Source organism: Callithrix jacchus, chromosome 4, assembly GCF_049354715.1.
Source record: "Callithrix jacchus isolate 240 chromosome 4, calJac240_pri, whole genome shotgun sequence".
NCBI classification, from domain to species: Eukaryota; Metazoa; Chordata; class Mammalia; order Primates; family Cebidae; genus Callithrix; species Callithrix jacchus.
Genome location: NC_133505.1, coordinates 46,552,798 through 46,567,239, shown reverse-complemented (window position 1 = coordinate 46,567,239; position 14,442 = coordinate 46,552,798). Strand labels below are relative to the sequence as shown.

The 14,442-nt window shown below is 47.8% G+C and overlaps 1 protein-coding gene across 3 annotated transcripts in view; it reads left to right on the top strand.

Annotated features, from left to right (window-relative positions):
* BTBD9 (BTB domain containing 9) overlaps positions 1–14,442 on the top strand; it is a 500,550-nt gene that overhangs the window by 446,844 nt on the left and 39,264 nt on the right. The window lies entirely within an intron of this gene.

The following is a 14,442-nucleotide window of genomic DNA, read 5'->3' as shown; positions in this document are numbered from 1 at the left end:
ATCCAAGCGGTAGATGAGAAACATAAAAATATTAATAGTTCTGCAACTGTACCTTTCCATGATCCTTCTCAGGTATATGCAGGATTGGCTCTATGGTGTGCCACCAGGACAGTCATGGAACCCAACGCTTGAGGTGTAATACTCTGTGGCACTATCTTGAAATCTTAGGGTCTTTTTCCCTTTGAATTGTTTTATAAGTGAAGCTCCGTCACACAGTGGAACACACACCAGGACCTTGGGGTTTCAGCCCACACACAATCCCGTCTCCTGCCCCTTCCCACCTTCCTGCGATGAGCTCTCAGCCACCCACTCCCTGAGCCAGGATGCCTGAGTTCTGCTTGGCCTCCCCCTCCTCATCTCACCCATGATCACTGCCTCCTCCATCCCCAACAGGGGCCCTGGCACAGGGATGGGTGGGGCCAGGGTCTGGTCTGAGACCTGAGCTTAAGTCACAGGATAGGGCCCTGGGTGCCCGTGAGGGGCCATACTGGCGGGGGGATGTTTGTCCCTGTGCCTGAGGGAGGGAGCACAACATTAAGTAGCAAGTAATAACCAGTGTGACAGCTTGAGAGAGAGATCCTAGATGAAAGCAGAAAGCTTTTTATCTGCTTTTTGAACACAGGGCTCCACATTTCCATCTAGCAAATGGACCCTGTGCTTGGGATTCATGTGTGGTCTTCATGGAATTAAAATTTTCTCAGAACACATCAAGGTGTTTCTGGTACTTCAAAAAGCATTTTTAAAAGTGAAAATATTGTGATAATTTAAATTCATTTTGCCTTTTTATTTATTTAGAATAAAAGTGGCCCACATCTCCAATGTGTTTCTTGCAGAGAGGAGCTTGTAAACAGAAACTTGGAACTTTTCCTTTTGCCTCTTTATTTCAAAACAAACCTGAAAACTATAAAAGTAAACCAACTGATATTTTCTAAAAAAAATTTGAGAATTATAAACATCAGGTCATAAACAATTGAAGTGTTTACATAGTAACATACTGAAATAGAATTAATTCTTTCTCATTTGCAGTTCCTGCCTTTTATACAGCGCATCCCCTAGTTTTCTTCTTTCATTCCTAAATGGAATTCTGAAATTTTGTATCACAAGGAATTCTCAAGTCAGAAAAGGCTAAGCAGCAGCAAGGCGAGTCTGCTCAGAGCCTTCTTCCAGGGCTGCCCTCAGTCCCAGTCCCATCACCTCAGTGACCAGGGAAGAAGAAAATCTTGGACATTTTTTTTCAAAGTTATTCTAGTTCAGGAATTATTTCCCATTACAGAGCTCTGAAGTTGGAGTGTAAAATCTCTCTTTCATGATGGATTTCCCAAAAATATCTGTGCAAGGGCCCCCAACCACTTTGGTGGAGACTGGTCCATTTAAAATGGGTTGGAGAGTAGGTCACTAGTTACCTTGTGATCCATCCTATTTAGCTAGTGAATAACTTGCTCAGTTGGATTGACCAATAATGGTCAATCCATTATTGACCGGGGGGAAAAAAGCTTCAAAGTAGTGTTGCCAACTGGGAAACATCTTTTTCTTTTTTTTTGAGATGATGGAGTTTTCCTCTTGTTGCCCAGGCTGGAGTGCAGTGGTGCAATCTTGGCTCACAGCAACCTCCACCTCCTGGTTCAAATGATCCTCCTGCCTCAGCCTCCTGAGTATATGGGATTACAGGCATGTGCCATCACGCCTAGCTAATTTTGTATTTTTAGTAGAGACGGGGTTTCTCCATGTTGGTCAGGCTGGTCTGGAACTCCTGACCTCAGGTGATCTGTCCACCTCGGTTCCCAGAGTGCTAGGATCACAGGTGTAAGCCACCGTGCCCCCTTTTTTTTTTTAGACAGAGTCTCACTCCATCACCCAGGCTGGAGTGTAGTGGCTCAATCTCAGCTCTCTGCAACCTCCACCCTCTGTGTTCAAGTGATTCTCCTGCCTCAGCCTCCTAAGTAGCTGAACTACAGACACCCACCACCACGCCCAGCTGATTTTTTATTTTTTATTTTTAGTAGAGACAGGTTTTTCCATATTGGTCAGGCTGGTCTGGAACTCCTGACCTCAGGTGATCCACCCCTCTTGGCTTCGCAAAGTGCTGGGATTACAGGCGTGAGCTACTGCACTGGGCCAGGAAACGTCTTAAGTCATCAAATAAATAATGAACAGGATCTCATTCTCAGAGTACACAAAAAGGCAGAGTAAGCCGGGCACATTGGCTCACTCCTGTAATCCCAACACTTTAGGAGGCTGAGGCCAGAGGTTTGCTTGAGCTCAGGAGTTCAAGACCAACCTGGGAAACATAGTGAGACCTTGTCTCTACTTAAAAAAAAAAAAAAAAAAAAAAGGCCAGGCTGGTGGTTCATGCCTTTAATCCCAGCTCTTTCGAAGGGCAAGGCAGGTGGATCACTTGAGATTAGAAGTTCCATGGTAAAACCCCATCTCTGCTAAAAATACAAAAATTAGCCAGGTATGGTTATGCATGCCTCCAATCCCAGCTACATGGGGGGCTGAGGCAGGAGGATCACTTGAACCCAAGTGGCGGAGATTGCAGTGAGTTGAGGTCCAGAGAGGGGCGGGCAGAGCAGGGGCCAGTGGGGAAGTGCAGCATGGAGGCTTCTGTAGGAAGGTATTCAAGAGGAGACAGCTGGGCAGTTTGGCGGTTGTGCCACTACATACCAATCTGGGCAACAGAACAAGACTCTGTTTCAAAAAAAGAAAGAAAGAAAACCAATTAGTAGGCATTGTGGCATGCACCTGTAGTCCCAGCTACCCAGGAGGCTGAGGCAGGAGGATCGCTTGAGCCTAGGAGTTCAAGGCTGGAGTGAGCTATGATTCAGCACTGTACTCCAGCCTGGGTAACAGAGTGAGACCCTGACTCAAAACACAAAAAATTTACAATAAAGGTGAAGTTTACTGGGCATCAAGAATATAGCAAAACCCCAGAGAATGTTCTTTACTACAGCATACTGGGTTCTGGGACATTATTTAAACAGAGTCATAACAGGTTAGAGAACAGTGGAAATGTGTGTAAGCCAGTATGGCAGAGTTCAGAGGTGTGAGGGACAGAGGTCACATCAGGGAAGGAGAATGGCTTGGCTTGGTCAGGCAGGATTCCTGGGAGAAACAGCTCTAGAGGAGAACATGACCACATGGACAGGAGCGCTTCCTGGAGCTGGGGAGGGCCACAGCATGGGAAAGGAGGCTGGAGACGCAAGTGCAACACCACCCTGATTCCCGGTCCCATGGGAGCCAGAACTCCAGAACTGTAGAGAAAAAGGGGTCAGGGCACCTCTCTCACTATGGAGGGTGGCCGGGAGGGCAGAGGATGTAAGATTTCCTCAGTGTGTCCCTGCTTGTTTGCTAAATAACATCAGCAGCTGTCTCAGCTGGCTAGTCCATTGACTAAAGTCACACATTCATTTCTCACAGTCCTGGAGGCTGGGACTCTGAGATCAGGATGCCCGCAAGCTGGATCTTGGTGAGGGCCATCTTCTGGGTTGTGTCCTCACATGGCCTTCTTAGGTGTCTGCACTCCCACAAGAGAGAGAGAGCAGGCACAAGTGTTCAGTCAGCACTTTTCCTGTAAGGACACCAGTCCCATCATGGGGGCTCCACCCTCATGATCTCAGCTGAACTTAATCACTTCCCAAGACCCCACTTCTAATCCTATTCCATTAGGGGTTAGGGCTTCCACAGAGTAATTTGGGAGGGACACAAGCATCAATCCCTTACAGCAGCCTTCAAGTCAGAGCAAGAGAAACACTGTTTCCCTTTAGCTTCCACTTTGCAGTGTTTGTTAACCCCCCAGATACTTTGTACTCACTTCAGAAAGTATGGATGGAATTGGTCTAGGCATGGAGAGGTAATACTGTCTGTGTGTGTAGAACAAAGGGAAATCTGGGTGAACAAACCCTTTGCCAAATGGCCCAGGTAGGCCCGTCTTCTGCAGCTGCTTCCCCATCCAGAGAGGGGTGGGCAGAGCAGGGGCCAGTGGGGAAGTGCAGCATGGAGGCTTCTGTGGGAGGGTATTCAAGAGGAGACAGCTGGGCAGTTTGGCAAAAGGTGGGCAGTGTCCTGGACAGTGAATAAGTAGCAACCTGCAGAGCAGCTGGCTGTTTAGAGAGACCTGAAGTCATTCTTGGGGCCAAGAACCCAATGAGTTGATAGCTCTGTGACAGTGACCATGGAAACTGCCCCGACCTCCAAACACTCTGTCTGCTGCTGGAATAGGAAAAGGCGGACAGCAGGTGGTGCGTGGAAGCAGGCCCCCAGGCTGAGCTGTCTGAGCTAAGGCGGACTGGGATTTCTTGCCCGCTGTAGGTGTGTGTCTGTCTTGCTCCAGTCAGCCAGGCCTTCCTGTATCCAAAGGCTCAGCCTCCGTCTGCTGCATGTTAATTTTCCCCACTTCCCTCCCATCCGTCCAGCTCTCAGGCGACGGCCGCCTCGGCAGTCTGTGGGTTTAGATTTTTTGATCACCTGCTCTGGCACGCTTCTGATTTCCTGCAGCGTTCCATCCCTCTCCTCTGGGAAGTGTACGTCTGCTACTGGCATCTGTCTCTCATCTTCCTTTGTGAGCACCACAGCAACAAATTCATTTAATTTTTTAGCTATGTTTATGACTTCTGTCAATAAATTCCCCCAATGCTTACCTCTAAAAGACTCCACCACTTCCTTCTGTGACCCTGTTTCTTGTGTACTCAGCATCATCCTTATCGTTTACCTTAACTCATCAGAGCCCTGCGCTTTCACTTCCCACCAGCGTGCTTCTGCGTCCTCTGCCCCCTGCTCGCCTGGCTCTGTAAGCTCCCCTGTGCTTGGCCCAGTGCTCACACGTGTCTCTTCTTTACCCTCAAACGCTTTCCCCCACTCCTTTGTCTTCCTCCCATGCTCAGCACTAGATGGCAGACATATGTCGGTTTGTCTTTCAGCACATCCGCCTTCCGCCTCATTGTTTCCATTCCTCTGGTTCTCCCCAGTGCCTGTGGCCAAAGAGGTCCTTCTTGGCCATTTCCTCAGTCACTTAATGGTGGTCTCAGTTGCTAGCTTAGCAAGCTCATGGTCATTCCTGTGTGGGTGCCCATCTGCCTTCGATGCTAACTGAGCCACTGGGGAGACAGATGTGTTCCTCTTCTAAGCCTCTCATGTCTAAGATAAACTGGACCTTGTCAACAGCATTACAAATGTCAATGGAATCTTTAGTTTCAGCCCCAACAACTGTGCTCAGAACCACATTGGTTCTGATGTGCGGGGTCTTCCAGCAACCCTTCCCTTTCATTTTATTATCTTAGCAAATAACAAAGGCACATACCTATATCCTTCAAGAAACACAGCTGGGAGTAAATGAGATCAAGTCTATGCAGCCATGAAAATCAGTCAATGGTGTTCAAGAGATAGAAGGTATGCCTGTTTCTTTTTATGGCTTTTATGAAAACTTAGGTTCGAAAGTTTTGGAGTGATTTTTTCAGTAGGCATGGAGCTCAGGGGCCCACAAGCAGTCTTGAGGGTTAAAAAGGACTGTAGGAAAAGCAAACTCTCTGCAACATATTACAGAAAGACAGGGTTTCTGCTCACAAGAACCTACATGAAAGTTTATGCCACGTCAATAACAGAAACTGAGGATGGTATTGCCAGGCTTTAGGCAGCTCTGAGGGTTCCATTTTACTTACTGAATTTATATAGTGAGGAGGGAGGCTGTGTCATATTCATCTTTGTATCCCTGGCACCTAGCATGGTGCCTGGCACGTGTAAGCCTAGAGGACCTGTTAGCTGAATGAATGGGTACCAGTTTAGGATGCAAGAGTGAGGATGCTCTCACTGCAGCCTTGTTCATCCTGGACCAACGGGACACCATGAGCGTCCATCCACAGAGATGGAAAAGCAAAGTGTAGCATCTCATACAGTGGGCAGCAGGGACTGTAGGTGGATGAAGGAAAAGTGCCAGACACCAAAGAACACCATATACTAGGATTACATTTGTGGAAAGTTCAAAAGCAGGCAAAGCTTCACTATAACATGCCTGCTTATACAAGTGGTAAAACTGCTAAGATAAAGGAAGCAAGGGAATGAATCTTATCTGAGCCAGAATTGGGGTTTCCTCAGTGTGGGGGAGGCACCGCTCGTTCTTGCCCCACATGGTATTTCTATGGGAAAGCTGTGCCTTTTAGCATACGGTTTTTGTAGTAAAGCATTTGGTTGTAAGCAAAGAGGCAACTGAGGCCAAAAGACGTTAACTAATTTGTACACGATCACCACAGTCTTGAGTGGCAGAATCAGAATGTGAATCCAGGCAGTCTGATTGTAACATCCGGGCCGCTGTGTCTCCCAGAAAGGTATAATAGATGGCAATGTGCAAAATAAACCCAGCTGCACCCAGGCCCAGAACTGAGTCAGGCATGATAAACAGGTGGCTCCTCTGGGCATGCTGTGTACACCAGTTTGTGCTAGATCTTGGGGAGAAACTGAGGCAGGATCCTTCCTTAAGGAGATGGCAGCTTCACCACCTGATACAAATTAATCCCCATAAAAAGCCCCTTAACTCTGGGTGACATTTCAAATGGCTGTACCTGATTGATGGCAGAGCCATCAGCGAATGAAAACAGCAGCCAGCCCTGAAGGAGAAGGGTGAATTCTGATCTGTAAAATGGACCGAGTGATCCTGGACCTTGGAGTTTGGGAGCCATGAATGAGTGAGTTTATATCTTAAAGGGCTTAGGAAGGTGAGAGGTTGCAGACCACTCTGCACGCTCATCGCTCCTTATGCCAGGGAAAGCGATCAGCCCATGAGCATGTTGGAGGGGCATCTGCATGAGCCAACAGCAGGACAGAAAGTCTGCAAGTGGCTGCTTGAGCTGCCCTCCAGGACCACTCAGCTCAGGGCCTGGAATGAGGCAGAATTTATTTACGGGCTGTGTCAAGGCCAGTGAGTGGCTCTGGGCTCCCATGCCATCCTTGTTCCCATAGCAACATGTGGCTCTAGTGGAAAAAAACAACAACAGGGAAACAGACTCTTCAAAAAAAAAAACGAACCAAATGCTCCTTCCTGGAGTGGTGATAATTATTTCCCAGGCACCCTGCCCCAGGTCTGATTCCACTGTCTCTGGCTCCCCAAGGACCTCCCCTGCAGCATCCTCCAGAGGACCATCGTCTCAGCCCAGAAGCAACTCAAAGCAATCACGTGCTGGCTCCCAGGGCCAGAACTCCCAGTGGACCAGCAGCAGCATGAAGCAGACATCCCAGTGGCAGAGCGCAGAGAGAGCAAGTGGAGAGGCAGGCCCCTCCCTGCAAAAGCTTTTGGTCTGCAGAGAACATCAGTTCCAGCCTTCAGACTCTACTTCTGTGCGGGAGAGTACCTGGCCCTCCAGGGGCTTCATGTCCCAGCAGCTGGGAATGGATGCCCACAAAGAAAACCTGCTTGGAAATAGAAATAATGGAAAGAAACTTACTTAGGTTTCAGATGGCAACATGGAGGCCCTGTCTGGTGTATGTAAGGTACTGGGCCAGAGAGGAGGCAGCGCAGGGACAGCAGGGATAGTCAGGTCCAGCAGGCAGCCTGGAACCTGTGAATCTGCATAATAGTCCTAGTGGGAGGCTCTGACTAGGTCCCCACCACACTGCAGTTCTTGAGAGCAGAGACTGTGTTGTGGCATCTTTATCACACAAAGCCCAGCCTGGCACGCAGTAACCCCTCCATAAATCAGACCATGGGCCACAGCATTGGTGCAGGATTCCAAGAGAAATGAGCTCTCAGGAATCATTTACAACAGCCTGAAGCCAGATCAAGGAATAAGTGAAGTTCGCACCAAGGCTGACTGCCATGCCCTTGGAGAATGGTGGAACTGTGATGGTTATGAGACAGCCTGGAAGCATGTGGTTGCACAAAAATGTAGGCTGGGGGAGAGGCAGGGAAAGGTTAGCCATCCAAAGGAAAACTTGGATTTAAGGATTATACCTGCAGATAATGATCAAAGCCAGGTGCCTCAGAAGAGCCAGGCTAAGAAGAAAGCGGGGTGGAGGCTCTAGAAGCTGGCTCCACGAAACAGCACCAGGCAGGCAGGGAGGTGGAGGACGCACTGAGGGGAGCGTGCAGTGAGGGAAAGGAACGGAGGGTACCTCAGCGCTGGTGCCAGCCTCACCTCCAGCCAGCTGTGTGGCCTCAGTGTCACTTCACCTCCCTGTCCCTCAGGTCGCTTGCTTTTGAAATAAGGAGAGTGAACTGGATCTTAAAGCTTCCCTTCTCAGTGAGACAGGAAAAAAGGCAGAAAAATACTTTAGTTTGTTTCATAATGATAAAAGAAGACCTTTTGTGGGCATCTTTATATTTAAATGCTTGTTATGGAAGATTTTATTGGAAGAAAAAAAGAGGAAAAGCAGCACAACATTGAGCACAGACGGTTGTTTCAGACACTGCAGTCCTTCTACCTGTCATACTGGAGCAGCAGTAATTCTCCATCCTCAACTGCTCTGGAAGAAAGTGCCCCCAGACCTGGGCAGATGAGCACCCCAGCAGTGAGATGCATGGAAGCAGCAGCTTGTGAGGGTTCCCTCAGATGAGTCCCATTGCTGAGCCAGCAGTGAGAGGTGAGGCTGGAAGCCTCCACGCAGCTAGAGCCCTTTGACATAGAAGGCACACACTGAGCCTGGTCACGCAAAGTGAAGAACAGCCCAGGCAGCTGGGGCTGCATGGGCCAGCACTGTGGGGAGAGCAGGGCCATAGTCAGGCTCTCCTGGTGCCTGTCTAGTGTGGGAAGGGGCCCTGGTGAGGCCACATCTACCAGGTGAGGAGATTCAGGCATCCCAGAAGCCTGCAAACAAGAACAAGAACGCTTCCTTTTTTTTTTTTTTTCCAGTTTTTTAAAAATAAATAAATCAAAGACACCTCTACCACTCTGTGGCCAAATCCATTAAGACAAGAGAGTAACTCTCTCTCTGGAACTCTGGAGTCTACACACACAAAAAACAGAGGGCAGGAATTCCAAGGCTGCCTGAGGTGATATGGATTGGAAAGGCTCTTCTTCCAGAACCTTCCAAGCATCAGAGTTCCAATTATCTGTGGGTATCCTGGCTTATGTGAATATGAGAAAATGACACTGGAAAGTTGTTTTAAAAAGCTGTTGCTGGCCGGGCGCGGTGGCTCATGCCTGTAATCCCAGCACTTTGAGAGACCGAGGCAGGGGATCACGAGGTCAAGAGATCGAGACCGTCCTGGCCAACATGGTGAAATCCCATCTCTACTAAAAAATATATATATATACAAAAATTAGCCGGGCGTGGTGGCACATGCCTGTGGTCCCAGCTACTAGGGAGGCTGAGGCAGAAGAATTGCTTGAACCCAGGAGGCCGAGATTGCACCACTGCACTCCAGCCTGGCGACAGAGCAAGACTCTGTCTCTCAAAAAAAAAAAAAAAAAGCTGTTGCCATATATAAAAATTGTCAACCAGAAACTTACTTCCATACCTAGTAGCGATAAGTACTTGTGCAAAAATATTTGGGTATCCTATCACCCTAAGCGGTACTGAAAATTTGCTGCTCACAATTTGGAAATGTCTCCCTATGAAGTGATTCCTTTTTTGAGACAGTGTCTCACTCTGTCTCCAGGCTGGATTGCAGTGATGAAATCTTGGCTCACTACAACCTCTGCCTCCCAGGTTGAAGCCATTCTTCTGCCTCAGCCTCCCGAGCAGCTGGGATTACAAGGCATGCGTACTCTACCACACCTGGCTAATTTTTATATTTTTAATAGAGACAGGATTTCAACATGTTGGCCAAGCTGGTTTTGTACTCTTGACCTCAAGTGATCCGCTTGCCTCAGCCTCCTGAAGTACTGTGATTACAAGGTGTGAGCCACCATGCCTGGCCCCTGTGAAATGATTCCTTAACTGAAAACAATGTGTTGGGCTGTTCAGATGCACATATAAAACCAAGTTTATAAAAAGGAATATTTTGTTGGAAGCATTTCATTTTTAAAGGAACAAAAACAAAACATCTCCGTAGTCTCTAGATAGACTGTTAACTTCAGAACAGAGGCCTCAAAAATAACGCCACACATCTACAACCATCTGATGTTTGACAAACCTGACGAGAACAAGCAATAGGGAAAGATTCCCTATTCAATAAATGGTGTTGGGAAAACTGGCTAGCCATGTGCAGAAAGCAGAAACTGGATCCCCTCCTTACATCTTATACAAAAATTAACTCTAGATGGATTAAAGATTTAAACATAAGACCTAACACTATAAAAACCCTAGACGAAACACTAGGCCAAACCATTCAGGACATAGGCATAGGCAAGGACTTCATGACCAAAACACCAAAAGCATTGGCAACAAAAGCCAAAATAGACAAATGGGGTCTAATTAAACTTAAGAACTTCTGCACAGCAAAAGAAACTATCATTACAGTGAACTGGCAACCAACAAAATGGGAGAAAATTTTTGCAATTTACCCACCTGACAAAGGGCTAATATCCAGATTCTACAAAGAACTGAAACAAATTTACAAGAAAAAAACAACACCATCAAAAAGTGGACAAAGGATATGAACAGACACTTTTCGAAAGAAGACATTTATGCAGCCAACAAACATATGAAAAAATGCTCATCATCACTGGTCATTAGAGAAATGCAAATCAAAACCACACTGAGATATCATCTCACGCCAGTTAGAATGGCGATCATTAAAAAATCTGGAGACAACAGATGCCAGAGAGGATGTGGAGAAATAGGAACAAGTGGGAGTGTATATTAGTTCAACCATTGTGGAAGAAAGTGTGGTGCTTCCTCAAGGATCTAGAAATACCAGTTGACCCAGCAATCCCATTACTGGGTATATACCCCAGGGATTATAAATCATTCTATTGTAAAGATATATGTACACGTATGTATATTGCAGCACTGTTAACAATAGCAAAGATTTGGAACCAATCCAAATGCCCATTAATGACAGACTGGATAAAGAAAATGTGGCACTTATACACCATGGATTACTATAATACTGTGCAGCCATAAAAAAGGATGAGTTCATGTCCTTTTGCAGGGACATGGATGAGGCTAGAAACCATCATTCTCAGCAAACTGACACAAGAACAGAAAACCAAACACTGCATGTTCTCACTCATAAGTGGGTGTTGAACAATGAGAACACATGGACACAGGGAAGGGAGCATCACACACCAGGGCCTGTCAGGGGGTGGTAGGCTAAGGGAGGGATAGCAGGGGGTGGGGGGATTGGGGAGGGATAGCATTAGAAGAAATATCTAATGTAGATGATGGGGTGATGGATGCAGCAAACCACCATGGCGTGTGTATACCTATGTAACAACCCTGCATGTTCTCCCCATGTACCCCAGAACTTAAAGTATAATTAAAAAAATAAAAAGATGTTAATGGTGACCATCAGCAGGATCTACTATGTCACTGAATGCTGGATGGGTGTGTGATGCCCCCCAGCCAGCCAGTGTGAAAGGGAAATAGGGAATCTTTAGAGGAGCGTAAGTTAGAAGCCATGGCTGTGCATCTGACTTACAGACAGACATCAAGAGGTAGGCATTTATTTTATAGAGATTTGTCAACTTGTATTTGTGAGTTGAAAGCTTGGATCAGAAATCCTATTTGTATCAGTTGGCATGGAAGCAGTCTGTGGAAATTACTCAGGAGGAACCAGGAAAGCATGGCAGAGTCATTGATCAACAATTATTAAATTTTCCCAATTTCTGCTACAGTTCACAGTGGACTCTTAGGCCAACTTGGGAAAATTCACAGAGGCTTCTGCTTTTAAAAATCTTGAAAATTTGTCAAGCAAATAGTGCTCAGGGAATCCCTCTAATGAGAGGCAGCAGCCAACTACCAACTGAGGAATTAGCCTGGTCACCAAGAAGGGGCTAGCCCATTTCTGTACGTGCTGTCGAGGGTTCACGGAGAAAAGAACGCCCAGACTATCTTCAGTATGTCGTGAATTATGGCTCCCAGAGAGGCAAGGCAAAGTGATCATAAACAGCAGCTACAGAAAAGGACACCCGATTGTGACAGGCTGTGTCGGATTCATACACACGACCACATTCCAAATTAGCCGGCTCCTCTCGGGGGAGAGATCGAGAGGCCATTGAAGACAGTTCAGGGAAGGTGCCCCTTTGTGAGCAGCGGCAATCAAACAGGCTAATGGGATACATGATTGCTGGAAAGGGGAAGGGAGGATGAGGTGGCTGCCGGAATAATGGTTTTGCATAAATCAGTGGTGCGGCTCTGCCCAGTAGGCCTCATCCACTTTCGGTCACATCCTTGCCAAGAGGTGTCGCAGTCTTGGGAAGGCTTGGAGCAAAGAAATGGAACCTCACGAGCTTCTGAGCAGAGACTCAGGCTTGGCTGTTCCATCTAGAGGGAGGCCCAGAGGTGCCTGATGGAAAGAAGTGGGCTGAGGAGCTTGGGGTTCCAGTGGTGGGGGGAAGGGCACATTCCCAGTATTTCCAGATTTCCCCACACCATGGTAGTGATGACTTCCTCCAAGCTGCCATCACCCTCCTCCAGCTCATGTGTATAAAAAGCACTGCCGCCTCCCTTCCCTCACACTCCTTTCCAGGGGCCGGAGGCAATTTCACGCCCAGTCCCAGCAGCATGGCCACCAGTGAAGGTGCCAGTTTCCCCATGACAGGTTTGTTTTCACTCCTGCTCCCAAGAACAGAATTGGGACCACCTAGAGGCCCCATCTAAATGCCCATTTGCACTATGTGCAAATCTGAGGATTTCTGGGGTACCAGAAGAAGTCACGCCAGCATCATACGTGTTGATGGGCATCTGAGTGGTCCAGGAGCTAGCTAGGTGTTGGCCTACACAGTTGCCATATTTGGCTGAAGGTTGCTAGGCTTAAATCATCACCAGAGATGACTGAGCCAGGCACACTGCTCCATAGAGGGGTGACCAGAGTGAATGGGGACAGGCTACCAGGAGTGAGGTACCAGGGCCTCGATCTTTATGTGGAAGTCCTCTCCTCATTCCCTCTGCCTCCCAACCCCTCAAGGCCTCGCCTGTGCAAACCTTCCTCTCTGTAGCCTTCTATGACCTCTCTTCCAGGCAAAATGAGTTTTTCATACACCTCTGATGTATTAAATATTACTGACCCCATGCTGGTGGAATGATGAGTGTGAGGCAGATATGTTGATACAGTGGAAAGGTCCAGGCTTAGGGGCTGCACAGCCCTAAGGTTCAGTCCCAGCCTGCCCTCTTAACATTTGCAGAAGAGGAACACAGGCCCCAGCACAGAGGTGCCTCTGCACCTGTCTGTCCGAGAGGTCCTGAGGGCAGGAACCACATTGTGGACACACCTGCTAGAGTCTGCACTCAGTGAAGTCATTGCAGGGAAAGGATCTGGAGAGTCCTTGGCATGAGCGCAGGTCTGAGCTGCTGTGCCTGGAGCCCCGGGACCTGCCGGTGCCACCTTCTATAGCACCACAGTACGCCTGTGCCCGTCCTTTCCAGGGAACACTGAGAGGCACTGTGGGCCCTTTCTTTTATCAGTCTCATCCAGTACATTACCGAATTCTGCTCTTTTTTTATTTAAAAATGACTCCTTCCTATTGATTCCAAATTGCTAAATCAGGAGATTCCAAGGTTTAAAGGTTTGTGGTCATCTACTTTTTTAAAACACTTATTTGAATTTGTCACTACAAATGTACATTCCTTTTACAATAACTTTTTAGTTTAAGAAAGATCAGTTTTTAAAGGCTCTCCTTTGTCCAAGAGTATCAGGCTCCCTGCCCAGGCCCTCACCCTGTGGCATTGTGTGTGGCCTCTGCACCCACCCCTCCACCCCACACTGTGCTGCACTCCAGGCTTCCCAGGCCCTCCTTGCTCTGTCGCTACCCTTCAGCTTCAGAATCTGGTAGTGCTTCCCTTTTTCCTCCCACACCAAGTCCTCCCTCCTCCATCCTCTCTAGCTTGGTTGCCTCTTCCTTCCAGACTCACCTCAGCTGTCTTCTCCCCCAGGAAGGACTCCCTGCCTGACTGGGCTCCCCTCCTCTATTCCCCTGGGGCTTCTTCTCCCTGGCTTAAGTGTATGCTGGCCTCACTGGACTGTGTACCCTCTGAGGGCAGCTGGGACCTCACCTAGTCAGGCACATAGGAGGTCCCTCATGCTTGTGGCATGGGTGCACCTTCTGACCCTGCTCACCCATGCAGTGTCATCATCGTCATGTATGCTGCATATGTGATGCTCATCCAGTGCTGTGTGTGTGTGTGCAGAGGCCTATTCCCTCCCTACCTGTCACCTGTAGCTTGCCCACTCCAACCCATGGCATGCTCTGCCTCTTCACCCATCAGTCCATTTGTGAAAACACTTTTTCACTGAGAAACTTCATCACAGTTTGTGATTTAATAAAGTTGCCCTTTGTATTGCCTTTGAATCTGCAGTGCCTGCGTGGCTTCTTGGAGATGCTCAGGGAAACTGTGCCCCAGTTAGTTGGGATT